Consider the following 15674-nt stretch of genomic DNA (forward strand, 5'->3'; position numbering starts at 1 on the left):
TCCTGTAATAATACCACAACATTAGAAGCCCTTTTCAGTCTCATTTGTCACAAGGATACAGAGGCATTTTCTGGATGTGTGATCTCACAAGTGATTGAATGCAGAAGCTGATATGAGAAACCCACCATCTTCTGTAAATCAGGCATTAAAGAGATGTGTGAAGATAGAAAGCAATATCACTCTCCTCATATTTTTCTTGTTTGGGAAAACATAGTTATATTTTATAATATGTTACTTATGTTGCAATATAATGGGTTTTTTATTATTATTGTACTGAATTAACAAGTATTTTTAATGTCTCAGTTTTTATTTCCAATGTGCTTGATAGCAATTAATTTATCCAACGCAACAAAACCTGCTTGAGTTCCCGAATAATTTTGAAACATATAAAGGGGTACTAAGACCAACAGTTTAAGAAGTACTATGGAAGACAAGATTAGGCACATTCAAGGTGGCTTGGCATTAGACCAATTGGAGTGGTAGAGATGAGAATATTCTGTTGAGTGCACAGGGACTTGGAAAGATCTGACTAAACTCAAAGTAACCTATTGCACAGAGTAGCATTTCAAATACAGGTTGAAAGGCAGCTAGAAGTCTCATAACTGGCATTCATTAACATCTTCAACCCAATAAAATTCCACATTAAAAATTAGGCTTCTCTTCTGACACTCTTGTATCTCCTGACGGTACTCATTAAACAGGAAAATCTACCAAGACAAGTCTCCCTTCCTGACAGCTTTTGTATCAGTATTCATTCTCTAATAAGTCATAAGAGTTGTAAAGCAACTCTGATTTCACAAGAGCTTGGCTGTCTGACTCTCCTGCTAACTAGATCCACCATTCTCCACTGGAAATGACATATTAAGGCAGTCTCTCCAGTGATGTCCTTCCTCGGGAACATAATTACTGTGCATTGTTATTTGGATGGTGAAAGTGTTCTGGATCATCAGAATTGGCTCTCAGTCCTCTCCGGAATCTAGCAAGTCAGTTATCCTCTTGTTCTTCTCATTTGTTGTGTCATTTGTAAAAACCATCTAAGACACTTTGTCTTGATGGGCCAAAACAGAAAAGGAATTAATTAATTTTTATCTGTAAAGACGTGTTTTTTCAGAACCATTCCTCATGTCTCTTGTGCCCCTGTTTATTACTCAGTCTGGATTAAGTTGAGATCTAGGTAGATGGCCTTAAATCCTTTACTTTGGAGCTTGTCAATAATATGAACAGAATCAAGCTGTGTTAGAGTTTCAGGACATGTTGTAGCACGGATCTAGTGGTTCTTAACTTCCTCTTTGGGAATCTGTTGACAGCGAATAACTCCTTTCCCCCAGGAAGATACATTTGGTTAGCCATCCAAAGATGTCCCTGTCTTAATTCCCCAAAGATTAAATATGTCATGTAAAATGACACTAGGAAATTTAGGTTGCAGACAGGATTGAGGGTGCTAATGAGCTCAGCTGCAGAAGGGGAGAATAGCCTGGTTCAACCCAGGTAGGTCCAGTGTCATCACAAGACTCTTTAAATGTGCAAGGGGATGGCAGAAAGGTTAGTGTCAGAGTGATGCAGTGGGAAGATGACTTGACCAGCCATATCTGGCTTTGAAGATGGAAGGACCAGAAGCCAAGGAATGTAGGCAGTTTCTAGAAGCTGGAAAAGACAAGGAAACAGATTGTCTTCTGGGCTCCAGGAAGGAACCAGCCCTGCTGGCCCTTTGACTTTAGCCCATGAGACTCATTTCAGACTTCTGGCCTCCAGAACTGTAAAATAACAAGTTTGTGTGGTTTTAAGCCTTGAAATTCATGGCAATTTGTCATGGGAGCAGTAGAAAGCTGAACAGTACCTATCCATGCTTTATAGGCACAATTTCATGTCTGTTTCTAGGGAAGAGTGGCCCTGGATATGTTCTCAAATCTCATTTAATGTATGGCAGGAGACCCTAAACCCCTCATTTCTAGTCACCAATGCTCTTTCCTTCTAAAAATAGAAATTTTCCTTTCTCACTGATAGCCATGTTCAGAGTGAAAATAAGGGCTTTGACTTCATCTTGGATGGATTCTTTTTCTTAATGCAACCAAAATAACAAAGAGATTCAATCTAGACATTTAATTAATCATGCTTAAGCTGGGGAAGAAAAGAAAAAAGAGATTCTTGCTCTAAACAGAGCCTCATTAATACAGATAGTTGAGGTGTGTCAGTGTCTGCAAGGATACAGGAGGCAGTCTGTCTAGGGGAGTCTGGGTTTATACCACAGTACATCCTCCAGTCCTTAAGGCCTGCAGACTAAATTTGTCAAACTAGAAACCTGTCAGTCCCTTCTCAGGCAACAGCACCCTCAGGCTCTCTTCTGTGGGAAATCAAGCAAGCAAAACAAATCCATTGTCAAGTCTATAGGAGGCAGGTTGTAGGTCAGGGCAGGATGAAATGAATGGAGGGTGCCTTCTCCATGGTGTCCATGGGGCCCTGTGATGGAGCTCTTTCCAATACTTCGGCTCTCTTCAACCGAGTGCTACAAGTGTTGGGTCTAAAACTTTAGAAATCAGCTTCAGCATTTTCTTTGGAAACTGAAAAGGAAAAGATCATTTAATTTGAAGAATTTGCTGCTGTGTAGTCGCTTTCTGTCTACAGAATGAGAATGTGTAGGAGTGGGCATTCCCTCTGAGACCAGTTTAATGAGCTGTGTCTGTCACCTGGACTGGCCGGAGATCTCTGAGGGCCCAAGGATGGCCTGAATTCCCTGATAGCTGTCACATTAAGCCTCTAATTCTTGAAAAATTGTCAATCCATGGACTTGTCTTAAAACACTACTGAACTCTAAACCCCTTGAAGAAATGAATCCCATCTTAGTCATCATCCTTCTGTTCCCACAGAAGCAAAAGTGTCATACATAGTGGGTTCTCAGTAGGTGTTTATTAGTTACTGGGGGCAGATGACCCTTTAGTTTTAATCCACAGCAGTTTATTCATTCCAGACATTGTGTTCGGTGCTCTGGATCTCTAAAATAAATCACCAAAAAAACTCTTGTTTTTTAGAAAGGCCTACACTTCAGTAGGCTAGAGGCTTCCCTAGTGACTCAGACAGCAAAGAATCTGCCTGCAGTGCAGGAGACCTGGGTTCAATCCCTGGGTCAGGAATACGTCCTGGAGAAGGGAATGGCAACCCATCCAGCATGCTTGCCTAGAGAATTCCCTGGACATAAGAGCGTGGCAGGCTTAGGTCCAAGGGGTCACAAAGAGTTGGACACGACTGAGTGACTTCCACTAAGTCACTCACTTACTCACAGTTCAGTAGAAATGACCACCTTTACTGAGACAACTGCATGTGAGCAAAATACATGTACAGTGGGACTAGAAGCAAAGTGAAGGAGGCTTGCAAAGTGCAGGCTTTCTTTTTAGAGTGAGGCTTAGGAAGGCTTTGGGGAAGAGCCTCTGTTGGAGTTTGATGTTGGTCATCTGTAGGATTTCATTTAAGATGAAGTTGGTGGCAGAGGCTTTCCACAAGAGAGCTGTGTGGCCAAAGAGGTGAGAGAGTGTGAAGAGCCTGAAACCATCCAATTTCCCCGAGGTGGATGTGTTAGGATGGGCGAGGAAGAGGGAGTCATTAAACTCAGTACCACATAGGAGAGCCAGTTGGATGAGAGTGAGGACTGTCCACTCTTTGGTGTTGCTGCTGAGATGATCTTGCATTGAGATCTGTCCAGGATGTACCTTAGTGACTGTTTTGTTGGGTTTTATCCGCTATGCGAAGTGGGTAATTAAAAGTCTAATTTGCGGCATAGCTTTGTGAGATAATCATCATATTGAACTGACGGACTCACACAAAATCCAAACTGATATAAAAATAGTTAGAGATAGAGATATAAAAGCTCTATATATCTGTCAGTCAATTATATAATTGTAGATATGTTTATAACTAGTATTTATTCAGAAATTCAGAAGTACATACATACATATAGATAGTATGTGCATTTATATCACTGTTTCTTGATTTTTTTTATTATCTCCCTCACTGAAAGATGTATTTTTATACATTTTTCCCTAATTGCCTCTCAATGAAATTTTAATATCATGAATACTTATACTGTTTCTAAGTTTATATATACATGTATATTGATGCTTTGTATATAAAAAGAGTAAGATTTTTGTGCCCCTCCCTTAAGAACCAGTTTTCACCCTCTTGGAAGTGATATCACTCCCACAGAGAATTCATGATATACATGTATATGGCTATGTTTTTTTGTATACATATGTCACCTTGTTGCACAAAAAATTTAGGATTCCAAATCAGATATTATTTATTAATTCACACCAAAAAGCGTAACTTTTCAAGAAATGAATATTCCCATCTTCCATCTAGGTACCAGGAAAACTGAAGTAAAAGACAGGGGGGAAAAACTGCTTAAAGAGTATAGACATGAGTAAAATAAAAATAAATTGTACAATCATGGAAATATTTTATCTTATGTATAGAAGTACCCAATGAAGACTCCCTCACTCTAACATGTAAAACTTTACTTTAGTGAAAGAAAATATATCTAACTCTGTAGTAGTGTGTGCAGGTCAAGAATCAACAGTTAGAACCAGACATGGAACAACAGACTGGTTCCAAATTGGGGAAAGAGTCTGTCAAGGCTGTATATTGTCACCCTACTTATTTAACTTGTATGCAGAGTACATCATGCAAAATTCTGGGCTTGATGAATCACAAGCTGGAATCAAGATTACCTGGAGAGATATCAACAGCCTCAGATATGCAGATGATGCCACTCTAATGGCAGAAAGCAAAGACGAACTAAAAAGCCTCTTGATGAGGGTGAAAGAGGAAAGTGAAAAAGCTGGCTTAAAACTCAACATTCAAAACACGGAGATCATGGCATCAGTCCCATCACTTCATGGCAAATAGAAGGGGAAAAAGTGGAATCAATGACAGATTTTATTTTCTTGGGCTCCAAAATCACTGCAGATAGTGACTGACTGCATCCATGAAATTAAAAAACACTTGCCCCTTGGAAGGAAAGCTTTGACAAACCTAGACAGCATATTCAAAAGCAGAGATATCACTTTACCGACAAAGGTCTATATAGTCAAAACTTTGTTTTTTCCAGTAGACATGTATGGATGTGAGAGTTGAACCATAAAGAAGGCTAAGTGTTGAAGAATTGATGCTTTCACATTGTGTTGCTGGAGAAAACTCTTGAGAGTCCCTTGGACAGCAAGGAGATCAAACCAGTCAATCCTAAAGGAAATCAACCCTTAATACTCATTGGAAGGACTGATGTTGAAGCTGAAACTCCAATACTTTGGCCACCTGATGCGAAGACCTGACTCATTGGAAAAGACCCTGAAAAAAAAAAGAAAAGACCCTGATGCTGGGAAAGATTGAGGGCAGAAGGAGAAGGGGACAACAGAGGATGCGATCGTTGGATGGCATCACTGATTCAATGAACATGAGTTCGAGCAAACTCTGGGAGATAGTGAAGGACAAAGAAGCCTGGTATGCTGCAGTTCATGAGGTCACAAAGAGTCGGACACGACTTACTCACCAAACAAGAACTGTATCACAGATAAAATTTTTCTGTCTCTTTGACAATGCTGAATGAAGTCTCCAAATCTGTTTTTTTTTTTCATCCTGCTTTATTTCAACACCATTCCGACCACCATTCCAATTTTATGTGTTACAATGCAATTGAGTCCTTGATAGCCCTTGAGAACCATCTTAGTTTTTGTCATTGGATTAGTCTGCAGAGTGTAGTCTCATCAGGGATATATTTCAAACCCATCTACTAAGGAGAGTTACTTCAGTGGATCTCTTCTGTGTTGTTTCGAGTAGTTCCAGTTTAAGGGGCAACCTCTTTCTGGCCTTGTTTCCAAATCCTTGTGGTCTCCCAACAGAGCCCAGGTGCAGTGATCATGAGTCGGGGACTGGACTGGGCATGCTCTATTCAGCCTGGTAGCTGATATTTAGCTCTATGTCTTCATCATTATGTAACGATGCTTTTGAGATTTTATTTTTAACATTTCATGGATTTTGTAGACAAAAGCCATCAAGTCCCCTCACACTGCAGGCTGTGACTGCCCTCCTCTTCCAGTTTGCCAGAGCCAAGATTTCATGAAATACTGGAGAACTGGCTTTGGCCAAATATTCCAAAAGCTAAAAATCCACTTGGAAACTAAGCCCAGTCACTTAGAACCTCTGCCAACCAGCTGGCTCCAGGCAGTTAATTTTCAGCCTCAACCTCACTTAAAACTTAGTCTTTAATGTCATTAAACCCAGAAAGTATGGATCCAATGCCTAGGAGATCTTTTCCTATGGCTTCTCAAATAAAGTGACTTCTTTAGGATCTGACATTTGTATCTTGGTCTCTTAGCATACTCTTAGTATTTACTGCAGAGTTGAACATTCTTCAGTGCTGAGTGTTGCCTCTAAGTTTGATCCAGATCAGTAGCCAGTCTTTTTTAATTGAGCTATTGAAACTATTAACCAGACTTTATAGGCATAGACTTTAGCTGTCACTTGTTGGCTCAATGATAACAAAGAACTACAAGGACAAAAAGCTAATTCCACAGCAAGGAGTCTGTGGCTCAGAATGACAAACATGATTTATCAGACCAGAAACCTGCCTGAATGTTATTGCAAAACCTTCCATTACCAGGTCATGCTCGTTGTAACTGCTTTTCTTTCAGATTCTTCCTTCAGAGATACCCTACTCTCTCCTTCCTCTCCCACTCCCTTCTCAAGTAAGATCATGTGCATAGTGGTTCAGGAAATTGAATGCTTGTTGTTTTGCAAGGGGAGCTTTCAATCCTTTTTAATACTACCTTTCCTCCCTTACCAGTGCCCCCCATAGGAGCCTAGAAGGGAATGAGTGAGATTCAGGGAGAAAATTAGTCCCTCAAAAGGAAATATTTCTATGCATTTTTTTTATTGTCGTAAAATACACATAACCTAAAATATACCCTTAGTGACACTTAGGACATCCATAATATACGATTCTGCACCCGGTTCCACTATATGGGGGTCCCTCATCACCCTCCCAACCCTGCACACAGAACAGTTCTCTGACACCAGCTGGGTCTTTCATTTGAACCTTTTATTGTCTAATGATAATATTCATGAAAGCAGGCAGTGCTTTTCAGAGATCAGATCTCTTTCCAGAGATCAGGCCACCACCCATTCAGCCTCTCCTTCACAAATTCTCTGAATGCAAGGAAAATGCTGTGGGGAGAGAACTCAGAGCACAAATATGTGAACAATCTCAGATTTCAATATTTCTGAAATTGAATACAGAAAGGCTTACATTCTGTTTTGCAGTCATAGTCACACAGGAAATATCTTTTCATGCAGCATAGGTAAGATAAAAAAGTATCAGCAATTATTATTATCTAGAAACCCCGAAATTCGATATGATCTGAAAACAGGTGCTCAAACCCTTTCCCTACCCAAGCTCCATTTTTGTACACTTTTACCCATGAAACCCTTTCTGAGACATGGCTATCAAAAGTGAGTTGTGGCCTTTTCACGCTTAATTTGCTTCTTAATTGTGCATGATTTTATAATGCTCATAAAAGAATACTAATAGCCATAACATTTCAAAGGCAACACTTTTCAGAAAAAAAAGGTAGATTGATTTCCAGTTATTTCCACCAAATCCACAGTTTTCAGGGCTCAATTTGAGACGTAATGAAAGTCTGCTTTGCATAATTATCATATGAGACGATGTATAATTAAATGATGAATTGTGGTTATGCTCTAGTGTGGAGAGGAGACTTTATTTAAACTGAAACCACACAAGTTTATTTCTTTGCTTTAACTTTGATCTGATGTTTGTGGGGGGAATACAAACAAGCAATTCATTTCTGACGGTTTAAATTCCCATAAGAATCCTTTTTTTTTTTTTTTCCTTTTAAATTTCTGGAAGGAAGGCAATGTCCTGAAAAATAATGGGAAACTTTAACATGGTTGCCTCTTCCATGGTCATAGACATGCTCACAAACTTTTAAAAGTGCCAATTATCAGACTTCCCTGGTGGTTCAGTCTGCCTGACAATGCAAGGGACAGCAGTCCAATCCCTAATCCAGGAAGATCCCACAAGTCATGGAGCAACTACGTCCATGTGCCACAGGTAATGAAACCTACATGCCTAGAGTCCATGCTCTGCTACAAGCGAAGCCAGTGAAATGAGAAGCCCACGCACCACGACTAGAGAGTAGCCCCGGCTTGCCGCAACTAGAGAAAAGCGTGCATAGCAACGAAGACCCAGCACAGCCAAAAATAATATTTTTTTAAAGTGCCAGTTATCAACAATTGCATTTTGGTTTTTTCCTACACATATCTTTAAAAGCTGTTCAAATATCTGTAGAAAAAACCCATTACTCGTCATGCAATTCTAAAGCCTGAAAGGAGCCTTGCAAAAGTGCAAAGTCACTTCAGTCCTGTGTGACTTTTGAGAACCCATAGACTGTAGCCCACTGGAGTGGGTTGCTATTTCCTACTCCAAGGGATCTTCCTGACTGAGGGATGGAACCCATGTGTCTTATGTCTCTTGCATTGGCAGGTGGGTTCTTTACCACCAGCACCTATTTGCAAAATTTTCTAGCCCTAATTCATAACCTGGATGTACAGCTTCTCTTCTTCATCTAACTAGTTAAAGTCAAGTTGACTGTACCAAGTTTAAACCTGAAACCACATTTCTGAAATTTCAAATGGGGCATGATACCAGTGAAGTTCTTTGTGAAACCCCATGAAGTATTGGTAAATGAAACATAATATAACTGAACAGGTATATTAGGTTTATATTTTCCAAATATTCTTTGCACACCAACTCTGTAGTACTTACTGTGGCAGAAACTAAAAGTAAACAAATATTACACAGTCTTCAAGGAGTTCAGAATCCAGTTGTATTCAATTCTAAAATCGCCAAATGGATGCATTTATCAGTGATTTACCTGGAGAGATACTGGATTAAAGCTTTGATTTTAAATTCATTTCATCTGTTGACTGTTCTTGTCCTAAATACTGGGAGAAAGTTACCATTGTCTTGCATATGTATGGCTGATTTCCTCTGATGTTCACGGAAAACTATCACAACATTGTTTGTTAATCATATCTGCCCCAATACAAAATAAACAGTTTTTTTTTAAGTTAACATTGTTTAATCTTAGTAGACCATTTGTGCTCTTCACCTAACTTTGAACGTCAAGAGAAAGGATTCCTTCCAAATGTTAAATGAAGAAGGAAATTTAAGTGTTAATCTGTAAAGTGTCCCTAATGATAATTTTGAAAATTATTGTCTTTTGCTTTTGTAAATGTGGTAATTTCCCATATAGATCTAGGCTCAGCAAACTATGACCTTTAGGCCAAATCTGACCCTCTACCTTTTTTTTTTTTTTTTTTGAAGGTCAAGTTTAAATTTAATGACTTTGGTATTAACTATACACATACTAGTAAGTGCTAAGACTTAAAATCTTCCGGTTCAGTTGTGACTCCAGACAGGATTCAGAGAGGAGTTCTAAAAATCTCTTCTCTGGGTTTTATGGAGACTTTCTTTACCCTCCTGCCTTAGCCTCTTAATGACCCTCTGCCTTTTTTTATAAACAGTTTTATTGCAGGAGTCATGTGCATTCTTTATGAGTGTCCAGTGGCAGAGTTGAATAGTCGTGATGGAAACCATATGACCCGCAAAGTCTAAAATAGTTACTCTGTAGACCTTTACAGAAAAAAATCTTCCAACTCCTGATCTGAATAATATGCTTACACTGTTATTTCTAGTATTACCAATTTTAGACCTTGTCTACTGTTACTTGAAGCACAAGCTGGAATCAAGATTGCCGGGAGAAATATCAATAATCTCAGGTATGCAGATGACACCACCCTTATGGCAGAAAGCAAAGAGGAATTAAAGAGCCTCTTGATGAAGTGAAAGAGGAGAGTGAAAAAGCTGGCTTAAAACTCAATATACACAAAATGAAGATCATGGCACCCGATCCCATCACTTCCTGACAAATAGATGGGGAAACAATGGAAACAGTGAGAGACTTTATTTTCTTGGGCTCCAAAATAACAGCAGATGGTGACTGCAGCCATGAAATTAAAAGACGCTTGCTCCTTGAAAGAAAAGCCATGACAAACCTAGACAGCATATTTTAAAACAGAGACGTTACTTTGCCAACAAAGGCCCGTCTAGTTAAAGCTATGGTTTTTCCAGTAGTCATGTATGGATGTGAGTTGGACCATGAAGAAAGCTGAGTGCTGAAGAATTGATGCTTTTGTATTATAGTGTTGAAGAAGATCAAAGCCATCAGTCCTAAAGGAAATCAGTCCTGAATATTCATTGGAAGGACTGATGCTGAGGCTGAAACGCCAATACTTTGGCCACCTGATGCAAAGAGCCAAATTATTAAAGACCCTGATGCTGGGGAAGATTGAAGACAGGAGGAAAAGGGGACAACAGAGGATGAGATGGTTGGATGGCATCACCAACTCGAAGGACATGAGATTAAGCAAGCTCCAGGAGTTGGTGATAGACAGGGAAGCCTGCTGTGCTGCAGTCCATGGGATCGCAAAGAGCCAGACATGACTGAGCCATGAACTGAACTGACTGTTACATACTCTGCCAGATAAGAGCTGGATTGGTTGCACCATCCACCACCTCCTCCCACACCTCTTCCAGTATACGTCTATAACTGTCACTTATCTTTATGATTTTAATTGACTGATTAGACTTTTATTTCTTTTTCCTTATACTGAAAACAGCATGTTCTGATACTAGTAATTTTCACTTAGTATATTGAAAATATATAACTCATGCACCCTTCTTGCTTACTGCTCCTAACCCTCTTTTTCATTTTCCATATTTTTTCTTTAATAATATGAAGTATGGAAACATGTATAATTATCCTGTAATGGTCATTGAGTCTTTTGGCCTTTATCTATAGGGTGAAACTAAACTTTAAAACTCAATGAAGAGTTTTAATTTTGATTATTAAAAAAATATATATTATTCACTGTATACCTAGTTATTGATGTTATATTACCACTATTTGACTTTTTTTTTTCCCAGCAGTCTCTGTTTTTCATTTCCCCTTTTGCTTATCCTGCCTTAAATACTTTGTCCTTCTGAATAATAGAACCAGATCTCTCAAACCACCTCTTCTCAGGCAACTACCTCCTCAATTTCTCCTCCGGCTCTAATCTAGATTGATGACTTCCTTGTTGTGTTGTGTTAGTCACTCAGTCATGTTCAACTCTTTATGATTCCCATGGACTATAGCCCAACAGATTCCTCTGTCCATTGTATTCTCCAGGGAAGAATACTGGAGTGCGTTGCCATTCCCTTCTCCATGATGTCTTCCTAGGCCACTGCAAAACTGTCTATGACTTCTCCTTTCTTATCCCAAGGGCTTCCCTGATAGCTCAGTTGGTAAAGAATCCGCCTACAATGTGGGAGGCCTGGGTTCGATCCCTGGCTTGGGAAGATCCCCTGGAGAAGGGGAAGTCTATCCACTCCAGTATTCTGGCCTGGAGAATTCCATGGACTGTGTATAGTCCATGGGGTTGCAAAGAGTCAGACACGACTGAGCGACTTTCACTTATCTTATCCCAGGTAGGAGCCATGGTTTTCTTGATCCCATGTCTTTCTCTCTCCTGATTTTGTTGGAGCACATCCTCAGATAACTTGCTTTAAAAGATGTGTGGGAAGTAAACGGCCTAAATCTTTGCATGTCTGGAAATATCTTTATTTTGTGTTCTCACTTGACATTGAAATCTAGGTTGAAAATGATTGTCCCAAAGATTTAAGTCAAATTACATTGTCTTCCAGCCCCTAGTCCTGCGGTCAGATAATGATCTGGTTCTCATTCCTTTATCCTCAATGTATCTTTTCTCTTTATGGCTCTAAAGATAATTTCTTTATCCTTGCTATATTAAAGTTTCATTGTGATGCATCCAGGTGTGAAGGTGATTTTATTGTCAGGCTAAGGGCTCTCAGGCTAAAATCTCAGGTCATTTAGCTTAGAAACTATTGAGATTCATTTATTTGATAATTCCTTTTCTCCCCCACCTTTTTTTTTTCTATTTTAGATTTCTTTTTTTAAACATTTTGAGAAGAATTAACACCTACCTTAGGAATTCTTATCAATTCTATATTGGATCTTCTGAATTAATCATCTGCAATTGTTTTTCTTTTCTGTTGCCAACACTTTGTCTTTTTGTTCAACTTTCTGTGATTTCTTTTAAATAAATAAAAAAATTATACAATATTATTAAAGCTGTTAATAACCTGGGCTGTGTCACTAAGCCAAGTTATGACATCTCCCTTCCCATGTATCTTTTTTTTTCCATTTATTTTTATTAGTTGGAGGCTAATTACTTTACAATATTGTAGTGGTTTTTGCCATACATTGACATGAATCAGCCATGGATTTACATGTGTTCCCCATCCTGAACCCCCCTCCCACCTCCCTCTCCATCCCATCCCTCTGGGTCTTCCCAGTGCACCAGCCCTGAGCACTTGTCTCATGCATCCAACCTGGGCTGGTGATCTGTTTCATCCTTGATAATATACATGTTTTGATGGTGTTCTCTCTAAACATCCCACCCTCACCTTCTCCCACAACTTTCTGTGATTTGTTAAAAAAATTCATTCTTCAAGCATTCCATTGAATTAACTATGAAATTATATATTTAGTTTCCAAGACAACTCCTTTACTCCCATATTTCTTTCTTCTTTTTCTCCCTAATACAATGCTACAGTGCATATCCTTGGGTACATAGCTCTAACCAGTTATTATGTAAGATACAGGCTTAGAAGTGAGATTGCTAAGACACATATCATAAGCATTGAAATTTTCAAAACTTATGATGACCCTTCAGAAACAGTTGTATACCACCTTACAGTTTAAGGGAAAATAAGTGGTAAATCATTATTTCTAGTCATGTGCCTGATCATATGCTTCCCAGGTGGCTAAGTGGTAAAGAATCCGCCTGCCAGTGCTGGAGACCTGTGTTTGATCCCTGGGTTGGGAAGATTCCCTGAAGAAGGGAATGGTAACCCACTCCAGCATCCTTGCCTAGAGAATCCCATGGATAGAAGAGACTGGGGGACTACAGTCCATAGGGTCCCAAAGAGCCAGATGTGACTAAAGAAGCACACACACACACTAATTATGTACTTCACCATTTTTTTTTAATTGGGTTACCTTTTTTTTTCTTAACTGTGCAAGCTCTTTATCTCTTATGTATATTGTATATTTTTTTCTATATCTTGCAAATGTTTTCTTCCAGTATGTTGTCTTACAAATTTGTTTATTTTTTCACCTCTTTAAATTACTATGTAGTTGAACCTGTTTGTCTTTTCCTTGGAGCTTCTAGATTTCACATTTTATTTAGAAATGCCCTTCCTACTCCAAGATTCTAAATATGGTCTTTAATTTTCTTCTAGTACTTTTATATCTTGAGTGTTACCACTCTGTTCCTCAGTGTCCTCAACTATGATTAATAAGAATACTCCAAAGTTTGTTGTGAAAATAAGTGTAGTAATACGTGTGTATCAATATAATTGAGAACAGTGTTTGGCAAGCTCAGTGCATGCTAGCAGCACCTGCTACTCTGATGGTGCTGGTTCTTTTCTTTAGAGCCTAGCACAGTGTCTGATTTTAAAAATATGACTTAAAACTTAGGCAAAAATAAATTATTGAAGAGAATGGAAACCACTTGTGAGGAAGAGAGATGATCATAAAGTTTTAAAGTCCTTTTTTAAAAGTAGGGAGGGATTAGGGCACAATCTCCCAGAGTTTTATCTTGGGTCTTTGATTTCTTTCCCCTGTGGCTTGTGTGGCCCAGAAAATAAGTGTCACACTAATAAAGGTTGAAAGTAGCTTTCAGTTAAATTGAATTAAATGAATACTATTGTGACAAGTTAATTAGGCATGCATAAAATTGCTAAATATATGTCATTGAAAATGCCTATGTTCCATATTTTGTTAAACATCAATTATGATCATAAGAAATCTGCATCTACTAAAATGGATACTGCTGACACATGTTAATTATTCTGGAAAATAATTGAGCTCTTTAAAAATTTCAATATGCCATTAAGCATGCATGGCCTCCGAAAGCTTGAGCTATTTTGAGCTGATTCCAGTGAATCTAACAATATAAAATGAAGTAAAATTTTCCCTAAAATTCTCTTACTGAGACAAAGGGAAATGCAAATTGCCATAGTAAAGGTCTATAAAATAAACTTGGCTTGTACTGCAGATGTTCGGGTAGGAATGTTCCCAAGTCCCAGTACCACCGGTCTGTGTGCGAGCAACACCGGAAATTAAAATGAAGCAATGAAGAGCTGTTTCCTTTGTCCACAAATGATGGTACATCAGTTCTCAACAATAGAACATATGAGTTTTAAAACAAGTGCCTTTAATCTATATGCTTTCCAACCCTCAACAGAGGTCTGCATTCATACTTATATAATGGCAAATGTTTATTCAAGTCATCAAATTGTTTGTCATCAAGAATTGCTATTTCCTCCCATAAATGCTTCTCCATCTGAGAACTCAGATTCTCAAGAAAGTAACTGGGAATTAAGATATTTGACAGTCCCTCCAGCAAGAGGGGGCTGCAAAGTGCAAGATATATGAGGTTGACTGTCTGTTTCATCTCTTGAGCTCCCTCCCTGGATGGCTCCCACTGAACCAGGACTTTTCAAAATGTAACCCTGAACCCTGTACCAGAATCACCTTGAATGCCTTTAAAAAATGCAGATTCCTCAATAATACTAGACTAACTAATGGAAAGATTTAAAGGATGATTTAGGTTATCATCTAAGTTGGGTCTGAAAAAATGAAATATTTTTAAGCATCGAAGTAGGTATCATGGAAAGATGGCTCAGGTGGTAAAGAATATGCCTTCAGTGCAGGAGCCACAGGAGGTGCAGGTTCGATCCCTGGGTTGGAAAGATCCCCTGGAGGAGGACATGGCAACTAACTCACTTCAGTATTCTTGCCTGGAGAACCCCATGGACAGAGGAGCTTGGCAGGCTACAGTCCATGGGGACCCATAAGAGTCAGACACAACTGAAGTGAATTAGCTCAAGCCTGATCATAACACTGTTTCACATTCTTTAATTGGTTTAATATTTTTGTTTTGAAATGGAGTCAGGTGGTGGGAAAATCATTACCTTGGAAGATATTGATCATTTTACTCACAGTGATTTTTCTCTTCCACCTACTGAAATGGAAGGCCTTCCTTGCTTGAATGGGTTCTGAGCAATGAAATCCTCTGGTTTCCTCCTGGTGATGTTGAGCTTGCTCACTAGCACCTCTAGTCTAGCTGGAATGTAGTCCTGAAACCACAGGACCACTCACCAACTGTCATGGAAAGGCCATTGACATGATCTCAAGATCCGTGCTCCTGGGTCCTACCCAGTAGCTCTGAAGTCAGGACTGAGAATAAAAGAGCTTGGGCTTGCAGCTAACTTTTTTTCTAATGTGGTTGTGCAAATGAAATCTCCAGAAGTTCCCCTAGTGGTATTTGAAGTATTCTATAGACTTCTCTATGAATTGGAAACCCACTCCAGTATTCTTGTCTGGAGAATCCCATGGACAATAGAGCCTAGCAGGCTACAGTCCATGGGTTCACAAGAGTCGGACATGACTTAGCGACTAAACTACAATAGCCTTCTC

At 39.1% G+C, this 15674-nt stretch overlaps 1 protein-coding gene and 1 non-coding gene across 2 annotated transcripts in view; one reads left to right on the plus strand and one right to left on the minus strand.

The window, feature by feature from the left end:
• Positions 1-15674, plus strand: part of FRMPD4 (FERM and PDZ domain containing 4) — a 513884-nt gene that overhangs the window by 386173 nt on the left and 112037 nt on the right. The gene's annotated exons all lie outside the window — the stretch shown is intronic.
• Positions 9469-9591, minus strand: LOC136154978 (small nucleolar RNA SNORA26). The gene has a single exon (XR_010660672.1). It is a non-coding gene; the product is annotated as a small nucleolar RNA SNORA26 (small nucleolar RNA).

Source organism: Muntiacus reevesi, chromosome X (assembly GCF_963930625.1).
Source record: "Muntiacus reevesi chromosome X, mMunRee1.1, whole genome shotgun sequence".
Taxonomy (NCBI): Eukaryota; Metazoa; Chordata; class Mammalia; order Artiodactyla; family Cervidae; genus Muntiacus; species Muntiacus reevesi.